Genomic DNA, 15,745 nt, shown 5'->3' with positions numbered 1-15,745 from the left:
CCCACTAATCGCTTACACAAATTAAACAAAACCTAGAAGGGTTATTAACATAAGATTTTATTTAATTTTTGTAGATTTTTTATGTGATTTTGGAGGATTTTTCACGAAAACAATTTTGCCCCACTAAGCGATTAGTGGGGCAAATTTGTTTTAGGAATCCACCTTAGTTCTAAGCCATGAAAAAAATATATTCATAAAAATTTTTAAAATTTACATTACGTTGAATCCCTAAAATTAAATATATGGCTCCTGGGAGGGGGGAATTTTTTCCAGGGGCGATTTCTCTTGGGAGTGTGGTGTTACCCTCCCACAAAATTGTTATTAACCTTCAATCTACCTATATGAAGCTTAACTGTTTAGCGGGTTTTTTACAATCTATAATAACATTTTGTGACATTAATCATATCCACTAGTATAAAGTGGCAAGTTTGTCTGAAGATAAAGATCTCGGTAACTGCTGGTCCGAATTTATTATACTTTTCATGGAATATTTAAAAATATCTTGGGGTGGTTTTAGTCTATTTTCCTGACCCCCTACCTACACAATCCCCTAACGGCAAGGACCTCTATCGTCTGCTTCTAAATTATTTTCTGCTACTTGGCTGTTGATATAAACGACGCCCTTGGTTGATTTTCAATAACCCAATAGAAAGGTAGCACAAGGCGGTTGCGATGGTGAGATACAGTTATTTAACCCTTTCTCCCTCTAGTGTTTTACTCTAATGTAAGAGATCAAATAGCTAACTGTTATCTAGTTTTTTTTGGTTGAATTGTATGGATATAATTATCTTTCTTTCAGACCACATTCTCCCATAATTATCGTCAAACTTTGTTCAATAACCAACATTCCACCCAACACGGTAAGGTTTCTTCTTCTCGTATTCATACGAAACCGATTAATATCCGGAGGATTAGTAGTACCTACCGGTTCTCATCAATACGAAAAAACTATGTCTAGCATCGTATTACAGGCAGTTTTCCACGCATATTAAAATAAAAATTATAAAATTGATACGAGTTTGTTAGCTCGGTCCTTTTAGCATTTTTAATCCGCGGAAAGCTGTTTATAATACGATGCGAGAAATAACTATTTGATGCTTTTGTGTGCGAAGCTACTCTACAAATGTTGGGATCCATAGGTTTGTCGGTATTTCACATTGATAACGCACATTTCAACAAGAAAAATTTACTTTTCAGAAATAGGGTATAGTCCCTTTCGTTATAACCCATCTTAAGGGGCGTTTCGTCGTATTTTCACAATAGCTTTTGATAGGCTATTTTAGGTTAGGTTAGGTGATTGCCCTGCAGGTTGGCTCCGCAGGGGTAGAGCCCCCCGCAGAGGCTAGAAAAGCTACTGTGAAAATACGACGATATGCCCCTTTAGATGTGTTGCAACGAAGTGGACTATACCATAAAAGTTTTACAAGAAATTTATTATCAACATGCAGTATAGAAATTTTACATATGTCCAGGGAAGGTTTTAAGCTATTTAATGTTATACTATATGAAGCGAATGAAAAATTAGCATCAAACAAAAATTTTGATATACAATTTTTTTTTGTAATTTGATGATTTTTAACAATTCAAATACATTTTTTTAACGCTCAATAAGGCATGTAATCGTCATTATATCTCAATTATACATGCCTATATAGGTACAAAAAAAGTTTTCACTTGCTAGTTTTTCTTAGTTTTTAATAAGGAAAAACAGGCAAAAGTCTGACAAAGTACAAACTTATAAATTATTTTATCATTGTTGCGTGTTAATTTGTCTTGGTGTGCAGTCACTGCCGCATACTGCCGTAAAAAATAAACACATCATAGCTAATGAATAAGAAGGGGGTTAAGTGGTAATACAAAACAGGAAAATAAAGAGGAAGAAGCATATAATGGGTGTTTACATCCCCTCCCACAAACGAATCGGGAGGTTCCTTTTTAAAGTTTTGGAAATATATCATATTTTACTCCCCATAAATATTTTACCCCCCCCCCCCCCCCCTATGCAGACGCCCCTTACTCTCAAGCAAAAAACTTTCCTGAAGTAGTTTGCGTTGTTGCAATAATATCCAGTTTTGATTATTTTATAATAATTGGGGACGGGGTCCTTTTTCGTCTGCTAGCAAACTGCTTTCTGGTCTTTTGTAGCGACTTGGCTGTGTTAATATAAGCAACCCTATTGGCCGATATTCAGGGACCCAATAAAAAGTTAGCAACGGATTTACGGGACATACAACATTTTAACCCCTTTCCCCTCCATTGTTTTACTTTAATTATTTGCTAATGTGATACATTTGGGGAAGTAATTTCACACCATACATGTTACAGCATAAACAGGCCAATGTAAAGTCAGCTAAAGTAATAAGATAAATTTTCGCAGATTTTTTAAGTAGCAAAGCTCCCATATAAGTTATATTCAACGGAAGATGATTAAAGTTCCTCCACAGAATATGACGTCAAACGATAAAATAACCAATGATGGGCCATCATGAATTATACCATTTTGGTCAATTACAGTGTATACTGGCCTCTCGTTGGCTATTCTATCATATGACGTCATAATCTGTGGAGGGATTTTAATCATCTTCTATTCAACAGGACCTATACCTGCGGTGCCTTAAACCTGTGTGGCTACCAAGTATCCAGTATAACACAACATAAATGCAGACCTAAAGTAATAGACAAACAAACCAAAATTTCCCCCTTTTTCCTTTTCTATTCTAAATTCATTTCAAAAACAAAAGGTTAGAGGTTTTCAGCAGGAAGAAAGGGAGAGGACAATTGATCGAATATTCAATTTTTAGACTTTGGGAACTGGCATAAAGGGAATGTGGAAGAATTTAGCAGATTCTGACTGACTTTGGGTAATAGCGCAACATTGCCGCTAACTCGCTGATTTAGTTTTAAATATAGCAGACAAGTATCAATAAACTTAATTTCTAGCAGACAGAATAATTTGATATGAGATGGCTGGTTTTAACATTTTTTTCTCCAGAAAATATCATTTCATAGATAAAAACTTTATTGTAATATTTGTGTAATAAACAATCTAAGAACCATTAGATTTAGTTTTTGCATATAGTGGCATTTTAAGATTTAGGAATATGGGGTGAACAAGTTCCAGGGACGATTTTTCTAGTAATTAATTAGAGAATGGTTACATCAGTCTAATTTTCAAATGAATGCTTTTTTAGTAGAACTTTTTATAGTTTTATAAATTTGATTAACATACCCTTTACAATTTTCTTCAAATTTTCTGGAAAAATCTGGATTTCATGGCCTTTCAATGAACACTCTATAAATTGAATTAATTTCCCATTGTCTCCTCCCTTATGCGCTTGGTTTTCGGTGCTTTACAAGGCACTTTAAAAGAAAGTATCTATATTTTTGCTGAACAGAATCATGCAACATTGATATATTTAATTTTGAATTAAAACTGTTGTATAGTATATTTAGATTATTACGTCAAACATTTTTAGGCGCCTTTTTTCCAGTTTTATTATACACTCAGAGTTTAAAGGAAAGGGCAAGGATTAATTACATTGTTGAGCCTTTACATAGTATTTAGTTATTTATCGCATCGTATTATAGGCAGATTTCCGTGGATATGAAAATGAAAAATTATAAGGTTAAAATTAGTTTTGCAAGCCCTAAGGAGCTAAATAACTATTACATTTTTTTGGCAATTTACAGAACAATTTCTCTTTGAAATAGTATTTGAGTAGGAAAAACATTACAGCATAATAGATAGACAGATAGAAACTCAACAAGAATTACAACATCCATAAAGCGAAGCACTGAAACGGTAGAACAAACGGACATTAACACTTGTATGTGTCAGAAGTTCAGAACTGAATAATCAGAATATAAATGTAAAAAAGTCGAAGCAAAATTGTAAGTAAAATTGTTGAAAAACTGCTTGATACAGAATAATGTTTATGGACATACTTACATTTTTTAGACTTGATTATAGAGTTGCTTTGCTTATAACATTGTACTTTGTTGTCCCAGGAATCAGTATACCAAAAATCAGATCAATCGGATAATTAGATCATATAAAAATATGTTGTTAAAAAGTGAAAAAATCAACATGTTGAAAAAAGACGTACGTACATTCTAGTAATTCTGCTACGCTTTCTAAATCTTACCTAACTACTACAGGAATCACCATGCAAAGTTTAAAATCGATAGGACAATTCTAACATGCCCAAATTAACGAAAAAAGCTGTCTGTTACGGACGGACGGACGTACGGATGGAACGACCCTAATTATAGAAAAGCGTCGCGTTTAAAAAGTACAAAATCATTAATTTTAGGCACAAAGCAGACGGTGTGAGGCAATAAGAAATTTTTTCCAAAGTTTCCCAGCTTTTAAAATAATAAAATTTGTCGAAAAAAATTTTCTTAAAATGTTTGTTTTTTATATATGTCACTAACGGCTTCGCCCCTAGCTTCCAGGGATTTCGCCCTATGAGGTAATGGAAAGTCATTTTCAAAAAAGTTATTCAACTCCCCAAACAAATAGCTTAAAACTAACACAGGACCAGTAGGTATATTCGGTTGAGCGGTTACCGAGATTTTAAGCTTCAGACGGACAGACAGACAGACGGACATACATCAAGCTACTTTGTTTTATAGATTACTTCCTAAACAAAACGACTGGCTTCTCCCCTAGAATATATCAGAGCTGGATCTTTAAATCATTTTAGTGGTAAGCCAGATCGGGGTGCGCCGAATTTCAGCCAATCACAGCGCGGCATTTCATAAAATGCTGTGCTCTCATTGGTGGAAAGTTGGCTCACCCCGATCTGGCTCACCACTAAAATGATTTAAAGATCTAGCTCAGGTGTGCATTCAAAGAGCCTCAAAATAGCCTAGGACCATCCAAAGACTTTAATTTAGAAATAAGATAACTTAGAACCACCAAGAGTGTCAAACAATTGAGAACTGTATCGGTTATGTAAACAGTAAGATCTTAATAGACAGACAATAACTTTAGCGTTTTATAAAATCGAATAGCTTTTTTAACCTACGAATATACTTTATGACTCATCGTGTCAGTCCAGCCATCAATTTGACCGTCAGTGAATGATGTTTACTCGGCTGCTATTTAAAATAGTTTCACATCTATAATACAAAGTAGAACGATGTCTGTCTGTCCGTCTGTCCGTCTGTCCGTCTGTCCGTCTGTCTGTCCGTCTGAAGCTTAAGATCTCGGTAACCACTGAACCGAATGGGCTCTACTCTTCAGGGAATATACCTACTGGTCCTGTGGTGGTTTTAAGATATTTTCTTGAGGGGTGGGACACCCCTAACCCCCCCAAAAACAAAAAAATCCCCCCCTTAGGGGAGACTTCAACGTCAAATAAGGTGGTATCGTACATAAAAAATTAAATTTAACAAACAAAAACATTTAAAGTGCCACTAGAGGCCTCTAGGGGCGTAGCCGCTAGTGTCTAATATGCCAATAGATTTATTAAAAGCGAAGCTTTTCTTTGATTAGGGTCGGTCCGTCCGTCCGTAACGGATAGCTTTTTTCGTTAATTTAGGCATGTTAGAATTTTCCTATCGATTTCAAATTTTGCATGGTGATTCCTTTAGTAGTTAGGTACGATTTAGAAAGCGCAGCAACTCTATAAAGTATAATCATTACCAAAATTTCCGTACGTCCATTTTAAACATGTTGATTTTTTTACTTTTTTAACAACAAATTTTTATGTGATCTAATCATCCGATTGATCTGATTTTTGGGATATTGATTCCTGGGACAACAAAGTATAATGTTATAAGCGAAGCAACTCTATAATTAAGTCCTAAATATGTAAATATGTCTATAAAGATTATCCTGTATAAAGCAGTTTTTCAACAAATTTACTTACAATTTTGCTTCGACTCTTATACATTTATATTCTGATTATTCAGTTCTGACACTATATAAGTGTTCATGTCCGTTTGTCCTACCGTCTCAGTGCTTCGCTTTTATGGATGTCTTCATTCTTGTTTTTACTTTGATCTTAGAGCAGATTCTCATGAATTCTAATAACGTGACTAAAATAACGAATCCTCCCCTCCATCCACTCCTCCTACTGGATGAACGAACTGACCATGTCATACATGTCCATGTTAGCAACCTAAATTGAGGACATTTTTTTCCCTGTCATAATATCCACATATATTCTATATCCATCCTATTATTTCTCCTATTAATTTGAAACCGGTGGATTAGAACCGGTTCTCATCCATACGAAAAAACTATGTCTAGCATTGTATTATATCCAGCTTTCTACGAATATGAAATGTACAATGATAAGCCTTCGGCATCTCGGGGCTAAAAAACTGGTTTTAATCTTATAATTGTAAATTTTATATTCGCGGAAAGCTGTTTATAATACGATGCGAGAAGTAACTATTCTTGTAAAAGAGGTTTTACATCAATTTATCTAATCTCTTCAGATCTCTGAGTTTCTAATTAATGTTGCCATCCTTATCTAAATCATTAACTTTTTTCTGTTTAATAAAATATCAAACCTACACCAGTTAAAATACTATCAATTTAAATTTTAAGTCTACTTAACATTAAGCAAATTTTATTAAATTTAGATGAACTGAAATTTAATTTCCGAATGTGTACACCGTTTCCTCGGTGTTTCCTCATCCTATCTCAATATTTACTACCTACTAGCTAAAAAAGCTTCAAACTACCAACAAAAAAAATCTAAATTTGAAAAATTAAAATTTTAAATGTATAATGTATAAACCGTTTATACATTTAAATTTTGAATTTTTTTGGAAGTTTGAAGTTTTTTAGCTAGTTGTAAATTGAGATATGATGAGGAAACTGAGTACACATTCGGAAATTAAATTTCAGTTTATCTAAATTTATGTTTCAGAGCATAGAAGCTCTATAAGTCTATTTCCTACTGAAAGACTTCTTATTTCTGCCTGTTCTTTCCTATTCATTCACTTTTTAGTGTCTTTCCTCAAATAAATGTATAAGTAAAGATGTATAATCAAGACAATTTTTCTAGCTTAAGTGGTAAAGACCTTTTTCGTCAACTGGCAAATTGCTTTTTCTTCTTTTATAGGGAGTCAGCTGGGTTTGTATTACCGACGCTTTTAGCTGATCTCAAAGACCCAATTGATTGTAGGCACAGGGTGCCCACCCCATGGGTAGAATTACATATAGATCGTACCCCATTTATTATTTTTCTTTAATACCTTATTTTCTCGTATTCATTCGAATACGGTGGATAGGAACTGGTTCTCATCCATACGAAAAAACTATGTCTAGCATCGTATTATATCCAGCTTTCTACGAATATAAAAATGTACAATCATAAGATTAAAACCAGTTTTTTTAGCCGGTGCCTTCGGCACCACGGGGCTAAAAAAATAGTTTTAATCTCATAATTGTACATTCTATATCCGCGGAAAGCCGTTTATAATACGATGCGAGAAATAACTATTATCGCACTTGTTTTACTTTTTAATTGAAAGCAAGTAAAAGATTAAGATACTTGACATATATCACGTAGACTCCTACAAATTTAATAAAACGTAAAAAAAGGTTAATTACATATTAATGTGTTTTATCTATTTTATATTAATTTATTCATTAAACCTTATCAGATATAATAAACGGTGATAGACTAACTTTATGTTATTTTATGGTATAACTAGCGGCTACGCCCCTAGAGACCTATCGGTGCTCGTGAGGCTGGGGGAGGGGGGGGGGGTAGATGACCTCTCACAATTTCAATTGTAGTTTAAAGTTATAAAAAAAATTTGTGGGGTATTTTTTTGCTAGGGGCGATTTCTCTTGCACACTCCTCTTAAATAGTTATAAACCTTCCCAGGAGGAGCTACCCTGTTAAGGAGAACCACATCGGTTCTGTGGTTAGCGAGACCCTTAAGTACACGCACACACATATACACAGAAAGAGATCATTTTACTTTGTTGTAATTATCATTTTTTTTTAAATAAACTAAAATTTTAGAATTTAATTTAAACAACATCATATATATTTATTTGTTGTGTTGTTTAGATCATTTTTCCATCCACACAACGTAAATAGAAATATATGTAATGTATGGGTTACAGAATGCCTTAGATTATAGAGTTGCTGCGCTCACGAAGCAGAAAAATTCAGATTTTCTAGACTGAGTATTTTTTACGGACATTAACACATAAAAAAAAGATTAAACCTAGATAAAACCAACTTTTTTTTATAGACATGATTAATCCTTTTTAAATCTGCTGTACTTTTGAATTAAGTACTTTTTAAATTCTTAAGTAATAAGTTCTGTGACCTACGGGCTAGGAGTGAAGTCATTACTAAAACAAAACCTTTAGTTTTAGTGCTATTTTTCTATTTTTAAAAGCGAAGCTTTTCTATAATTAGGGGCTTTCCGTCCAAACGTACGTGTTAGCTTTTTTCGATAGTTAAAATAGGTACGATTTAAAAAGCGTAGCAACTCTACTGAAAGTCCCTACGTCCATTTAAACCGTTTTTAAATATCTTATGTTATGTTTTTGTATGTTATATTTATCCTATTCATCTGATCTTTGTAATATTGAACTCTATGATAACAAGGTACAAAATTACAAGCAAAGTATCTCCATAATCAAGTCCTTAAAATGAAAATGTGTCCTTTAACGTATCATGTTTTTACGCAATTTTTCATTACAGTCATATACACGTTGTTTAGACTTTAAAATTAATATTCTGCTTATTAAGTTCCGATACTCTACAAGTTTATATTATATGTTCGTTTGTCATTTTTGAGCTTAGCTTTATCGCAATGTTGTCAACCTTGTTTTAAAAGAATTTTTCACTTAGTGCTGTTAATGGTAATGAGAAAATAAAAAGCTAGTTACCTATATATCCATCAATGTATGTCTGTTTGTCTTTTTGTCATGTCATTAATACTAGAAAATTGGCTTTTCCTACATTCAAAATAAAAAAAATTATCGCTGAATTTAAATGGGGTATTCCAATCCAGTTTTTTGTTTAGGAATGAATATTTATTTGCCCGAGGGAATAAATGATGGAGCGATAGATAATAGAGTCGCCTCGCTTGCTAACTCGTACCTAACTCCTATAGGAACCAGCATGCAAAGTTTGAAATCGATAGGACAAATCTAACATGCTGTAACGTACCGACCGACCCAAATTTTAAAAAAAGCTTTTAAAAACACTTAAATGATCTTTAGATTTTAAGCTTGCTTTTTTTGCACTGTATTGTATGTGTACCATAATTGACAAGGTGATTAATGATCGTATCCTATACTTTTTAAAATATTAACTTTTAACCTGTGCTTGGCAGCCGCAGCCATATTCGCAGCTATTCTATAAAACTTTTTTTTACATTCGCAGCTACAACCCGCAATCCGTAAATGCAAAACAGCTGCAATACTAAGATAATAAATAGCTTCCGCTGTCAACAAATTGTACGGCGAACATGAATTTGTATCTGAAGCCGTTTTTTTTACAACCGCAAGTAATTCAATAATCTGCAGCCGAGCTGAATACATCTGAAATATGCCACAGCAACCAATATTACGTCATAAAAATGAGGGCTTATCCATCTCTTTTTTTAGGGGTTTCCTCCTCTCCTCATCCCTCTTTTTTATGACGTCAGAATTTTTTTTGAGCGACTTTCTTCGTCTTCCCCAGTCGCTATAGAAATATGCAGCTACCAATCCCTGGTCAAAGCAATAAAACAAATAAATTTATTATTTCCTTCAATTTTCTCTCATCATTGTACTTACTTTTTCACATAAAATAATCAATTATTCAAAACAAGGACGTTAAATGGGGAGGGGGGGTTAAAAATATTGAAGTTTTAATTTTTGAATTTTTACTTCCCCCACCGCCACACAAAAAAATACGCTCTTGATGCAAAATTATTACTTTTACAATCATTTTTTAGTGACTATTGAACATACAAAATGAATAGTAGAGTAGCTTCGCTACTAAAAAAAATATTTTGAGTATTATGTGCCAAATAGAATTGCTTTGCTTCTAACAAAAAACTATTTTGAGTTATATGTGCCAAATTCAATTTTAATCTGTTCAACAGATCTATAGTATAGATGTATATAGAGACAACTACCTCCCTTCATTTTTTAAAGACCTCTTTCGTCTGCTTCTAAACTATTTTCTGCTAGTTGGCTGTGTTAATATAAGCGACACCATTTTCAATGACCCAATAGAAAGGTTGCACAAGACGGTTACGATGGGGAGATACAGTTATTTAAACTTTTCTCCCTCTAGTGTTTTACTCTAATACCTGTCTTTCTGGTTGAGTTATTTCATCCAACCAAAGAAGATTTTGTTAAGGTACCCAAAGTTTTAAAAGCCAAATTTGAGAGCATGTTTATTAAACTTTGGGGACCAATATAATTTACAGCCCAATGCCCCTTCCCTCCTTGCTTTATTTCTCTAGTATTTTTCAAGGACTTGTTATTTATATGTAAACAAGGATGACAACATCCATAAAAGCGAAGCACTGAAACGGTAGGACAAACGGACATTAACACAAATTGTAAATAAATTTGTTGATAAACTGCTTGAAGCAGGACAATGTTTATGGACATACTTACATTTTTGGACTTGATTATAGAGTTGCTTCGCTTATAATATTGTTCTTTGTTGTCCCAGGAATCAATATACCAAAAATCAGATCAAACGGATAATAAGAACACTTGAAAATTTGTTGTTAAAGTAGAAAAATCAACATGTTTAAAATGGACGTACGGACATTCTGGTAATGATTATAGAGTTGCTACGCTTTCTAAACCGTACTTAACTACTACAGGAATCATCATGCAAGGTTTGAAATCGATAGGACAATTCTAACATGCCTAAATCAATGAATAAAAGCTATCTATCTCGGACGGACGGACGGACGTACGGACGGACCGACCCTAATTATAAAAGCTTCGCTTTTAAAAATGAAGATGAAACATGTCTCTCCACAGATTATGACGTTATACGATAGAATAGCCAATGAGAGGCCAGTATACACTGTAATTGACCAATGGTAAAATTTATGCTGCAATTTCATTGGTTATTCTATCGTATGACGTCACAATCTGTGGAGGGACTTTAATCATCCTCTAAAAAAATCTTTTTTCCAATGTTTTCAAATTTCAAGGTATCAAACAAATTTGGTTATTTGGCTGAGGATAATTTATCCTCCCATTACTGTTTCCTGTGTCCATGGATAATTTGCGGTTTTGCGAGGGAAAGTTAATGTATATTATTTTATTTTATATTTTGTAGCCACGAAGGGATAAAGCAGGCCTTATAAAAAAAATCATCTACCATATTAGAGTTAAACACTAGAGGGAGAAAGGGTTAAATAACTGTATCTCCCCATCCCAACCACCTTGTGCAACCTTTCTATTGGGTCATTGAAAATCAACCAATAGTGTCGCTTATATTAACACAGCCAAGTAAGAGAAAATAATTTAGGAGCAGACAAAGAGGGTCTTTGAAAAATTAAGGGAGGTAGTTGTCTGTATATACATCTACCATAAGCAAAATTTCACAAATAATTCTCTCAAGATTATTTTTTGTGCATTGTCTTTTCCCTATATCCCTGTTAGTTTTATGTAACTGTACGAATATTTTGCAAACAAACATTAATTGCACATTAAACATTGAAGCGAAGCTTTACTACAAATTGTTTGGTAAGTCGGTCAGTCTGTGTAACAGGTTCTTGGACTGTTGTGTGTATCGATGCAGAACAAAAAAAAAGATACACTGTAAATATTTTACCAGCATGGCTTCGAAACTGGTTAATAACCGCTGGATTAGAACTGGTTCTCATCCATACTGAAAATCATGTATAGCAGACAAATTGCCACGAATAAAAATCATAAAATTAATACCAGTTATGTTAGCCCGAGACTGCAGCACCTCGGGACTAACAAAACTGGTCTTAATCTCATACTTTTTCAATTAAATATCCACAGAAAGCTGTCTTTAATACGATGCTATAAATAACTAATATACGTCGGACATAAAGTGATAACAAAAGCATGGGATTCGCCTTGAACCATGAACAGCCGTAGCTTGTTTACAGCTATGACATCCAAATAAATATCATGCAATTAAATGGTTGAAATGTCTATAACTCTCCAGTAATACAACTTTACAATTTTCAGGTAAGTTTTACAATTAATGGTTTTAGACGTTTGGACGGGGATGGGAGATGCAACACCCCCCTCATCCCCCCCCCCCCCTGTTACTTTCATATAATTTTTAATATTTTTTTTTATTTTGAAAACAGATCTATAACTCTTATATTTTGATAGATATATGTTTACATTAAAAATCACTAAACTTATCAAATTTAAATTCTAGTTAGGATAATTTATAAGACTTCAAGTTTCTTCTAATGCATTTTGGAATATTTTTGGAGGGTGATTTTCCCCTAACCTTAGTTTATTTTTGGCAATGATTTATAAATCAATAGCGGTTACGCCCCCCCTAGGCCTCTAGGGGCATTTGAGGTGATTGCGGAAGTCGCCACCCCTTCAACTAGAGTTTTTTTTAAAGAATTTAGGATGGTCATTTTTTTCTAAGGACGATTTGTCTCGAAAGGGTGGTGGTACCCCACCCCTCTTAAAAAAAAATAGTTATAAACCTTCCTTGAACCTATACGAAGAATCACTGTAACTGAAACTGGAGAACCATATCGATATTGGTAATGGGATGGTTAGAGAGTCCTTAAGATACAGTTTATACTTTTGTATTTTTAGTAGCGAAGCTACTCTATAATTCACTTTGCCTTTCCGTCAGTCAGTCCGTCTGTAACGCTATTGGGATAATACGATTTTCTCGGCTGAATTTTTGGTGAAGATTTCCTGTAACAATGAGCATCAAGTGTATAATTTACTTTGTCCGTCAGTCTGTTGGTAATATATAAAAGACACTGAAAATGTTATTTTTTATTAATTTATCCGAGGGGTTGCGTGATTTCTAAGAATTTTAAGATTCGTCGTATTTTTAAAATGGCTTTTTATAGGTAATTTTAGGTTAGGTTAGGTTATATTGGGTTAGGTGATTGCCCTACAGGGTTAGGTAATTGGCCCCGCAGGGTTAGAGCCCCCCACAGGGGCTAGAAATAGGAGAAAAGCTACTGTGAAAAATACGAAGAATCGCCCCATAAGGTGCGATGTTACGAAAGGGATTATACCCAAATCTTCTCTATAATTCATTTTATCTGTTTGTCATTTAATAAAAAAAAATTATTGCTCCCCTACTTATGTATGAGGTCATCCTTTTTTTTCGTTGAACCTATTGGCCCGGCCCCACATGACATATCAATATTCAAATGAGCTCATCCGATGTCAGACAAAAAAAGCGCCAGAATAGACGAAAAATAACAGTGTTACGCAAGTAGATGTAGTAAAAAAACAACTTTTTACCAGGAATAGAAAAAAATATAATTTGTTTTTAAGTCTTAATGCACTTCTGATCATCAAAATTTGGGTATTCTTACAAAATAAACTAATTTTTTTCTGACAGCCAAAACCACTTTGACCATGAAATCTTATTTTTTGGTTGTCATTTTAGCAATTTTTCTGAACTCGATAATAAAGGAACAGGATGTCTGTTTGTTTGTCTGGACCGAAGGATCTCGCTAACCGCTAAACTGATCGGGTTCTACGTAACAGGGAAGCTTCTAATAGGTCCCGAGAAGGTTTATAACTATTTTGGGGGAGGGTACCACAGACTTGAACGCAACATAGAAAAGTTAAGTATTATATTTTTTAAAACCAAACATTTAAAGGCGCCACTAGAGGATTCTAGGGGCGTACTTGCTAGTGATCTTATATAAAAGCATAGATACTTTTAATTCCAAATGTCCTTCTGTCCGTCTAACAGCTTCGTTAAGGGGAAAAAAGTTTATCAGTTGCTGTTTATAATAGATGGATGATCATTTTCCAACAAAATACCGATGATTAAGGATCAATTTGTTTCGTTAGTCTGTTACTTATGGTAGGCAAGACTGTAAAATATGTATTTCTAGCTTCTTGGTCTGTTGATCCGTGTCTGTAAGGCTATAAGGGATCATAGAAATGGTAAAGGGGGCAATATAATTTATGTATCTGCTTTTACTAAACTTGTGCTGGATGATATTTTTTAAATTTTTTTGCTTTGCTAATTATATATGTATTTTTTAAAAGCTTTGACTTTAGCATTTTATCTACTTTTCTTGTTATTCTGTTTAACCCGTACAGATCGGGGGGGGGGTCATATTGACCCCCCCCCCCCTCTAGTTTTTTCAATGTCATTTTTTTTGTAGGTAAGATGGAGAGCTGTGACTTCATGACTTTTTAAGTTTAGTAATTATGCGTCGGCAAGAGTTGATTTTATTAGGATATCAGGTCTGTGTCGTTCGTGGTGTCCGGTCAAAGTCGGTTGGGTAGCTGTCTTAACCTCTTTTCGAGGAAGCTTTGTGTTTATCAAGATCGAAATTAATTCCTTATCATTATCCTAAATTAAGCGCAAATGTCGTCTTGTTTGACTTTCCTTTCATAAAGTGACGCGGTATGGATTGTTTATATTTTGATGCGCCCACGTTCGTTACTTTTGAATGAGATATGAGTGTGTGAAGATTTCGGAGAACAAAATTGGGCCTATCATTGGTCTCATAGTGCGTGAACAACCCTAGTATACCAGGGATTTGAAACCATAAGAACTTCAGGTAGAATTTGTTAATTTTATTAAGTGGAATGGTGTATAGGACGATTATATTTAGTTTAAAAGGCTTTAGCCAGCTAAACATGAAACTTTATTATGAGTAATTATTATGTTTTAGTAATTTTTTATGTGCTTTTATTTTTGCATTTAAGAATGATTTATTAAACCAAATAATTTTCCTTTAAAGCCAAAGTTTCCAAAGATTCTTAACCGTAGAGAAAAATGATTTTAAAAAGCAATTAAGATTACGTGGTTATAAAAAAACTGGAATTTTTTATTAATTGATTTTGTAATTTCAGGACTTTGAAATAATTTCATCAATAAATCTATAATCAAACCTGCTGTTGAAACTTGATGGTTCCTGGTATTGGGGGTTTGTATGTTCGCCAACAGATCTCAAGAACTTCCCGCTAATTCGGAAGTCACACTCAACCAAAGTGTCATGGTTGAGACAATTTCAAAGGATCTGAAGAATAGGCGTTAGCATTCTTCAAGAGATCAATAGCATCCAGTGATTATTGATGCAATAAACTGTGACAATTTTTTCTGTGAAATAAGTACCTAGTGAATCAATATGCCACTAACCAAAAAGCAGAAAATTGAGCGAGCTATCGCTATTGGCAGTGAAAGGCTAGAGGTGTTTGACGAACAGTTAAAAGTGTTTTATGACAATCTAAAAGCCTGCCAAAGTTTTAGTTCATGTGAAAATGTGAATTTAAAATCAATTCGTGACATTTTTAGTGAGGTCAAGGACCAATCTGACCTAATAAAAAGTCTAAAACCTGCCGTGGAGACTAGTGAGCTGCGCGAGTTCAAGCGTGATTTGGATGAAGCTAGTGAACAGAAAACTGTTGCAGATAAAGTTTATGCGTCGTTGGAGCAGTGTACAAAAATTCTGTACTGGCTTGACAATGATTCAGACGACGCGAGGTCAAGCACTGTCGCCAGGAACCTCGACGTCATTGAGAAGGTGAAGATGGACATGGGAGTGCTTAAAATTTCCATGGAGTTGCGCCAAGAAGTACGTG

At 34.1% G+C, this 15,745-nt stretch overlaps 1 protein-coding gene across 1 annotated transcript in view; it reads left to right on the top strand.

Moving 5' to 3' along the window:
* Window positions 1–15,745, top strand: part of LOC145325925 (uncharacterized) — a 158,443-nt gene that overhangs the window by 61,768 nt on the left and 80,930 nt on the right. The window contains exon 3 of the mRNA XM_080168936.1: window positions 800–860. The gene's annotated coding sequence lies outside the window, so the exon portion shown is untranslated. The remainder of the gene's footprint in view (window positions 1–799; window positions 861–15,745) is intronic.

This window comes from Acartia tonsa, chromosome 8, assembly GCF_053477335.1.
Source record: "Acartia tonsa isolate MP-2025a chromosome 8, ASM5347733v1, whole genome shotgun sequence".
In the NCBI taxonomy this organism is placed as follows: Eukaryota; Metazoa; Arthropoda; class Copepoda; order Calanoida; family Acartiidae; genus Acartia; species Acartia tonsa.
This window is presented reverse-complemented; position numbering and strand designations above follow the sequence as displayed.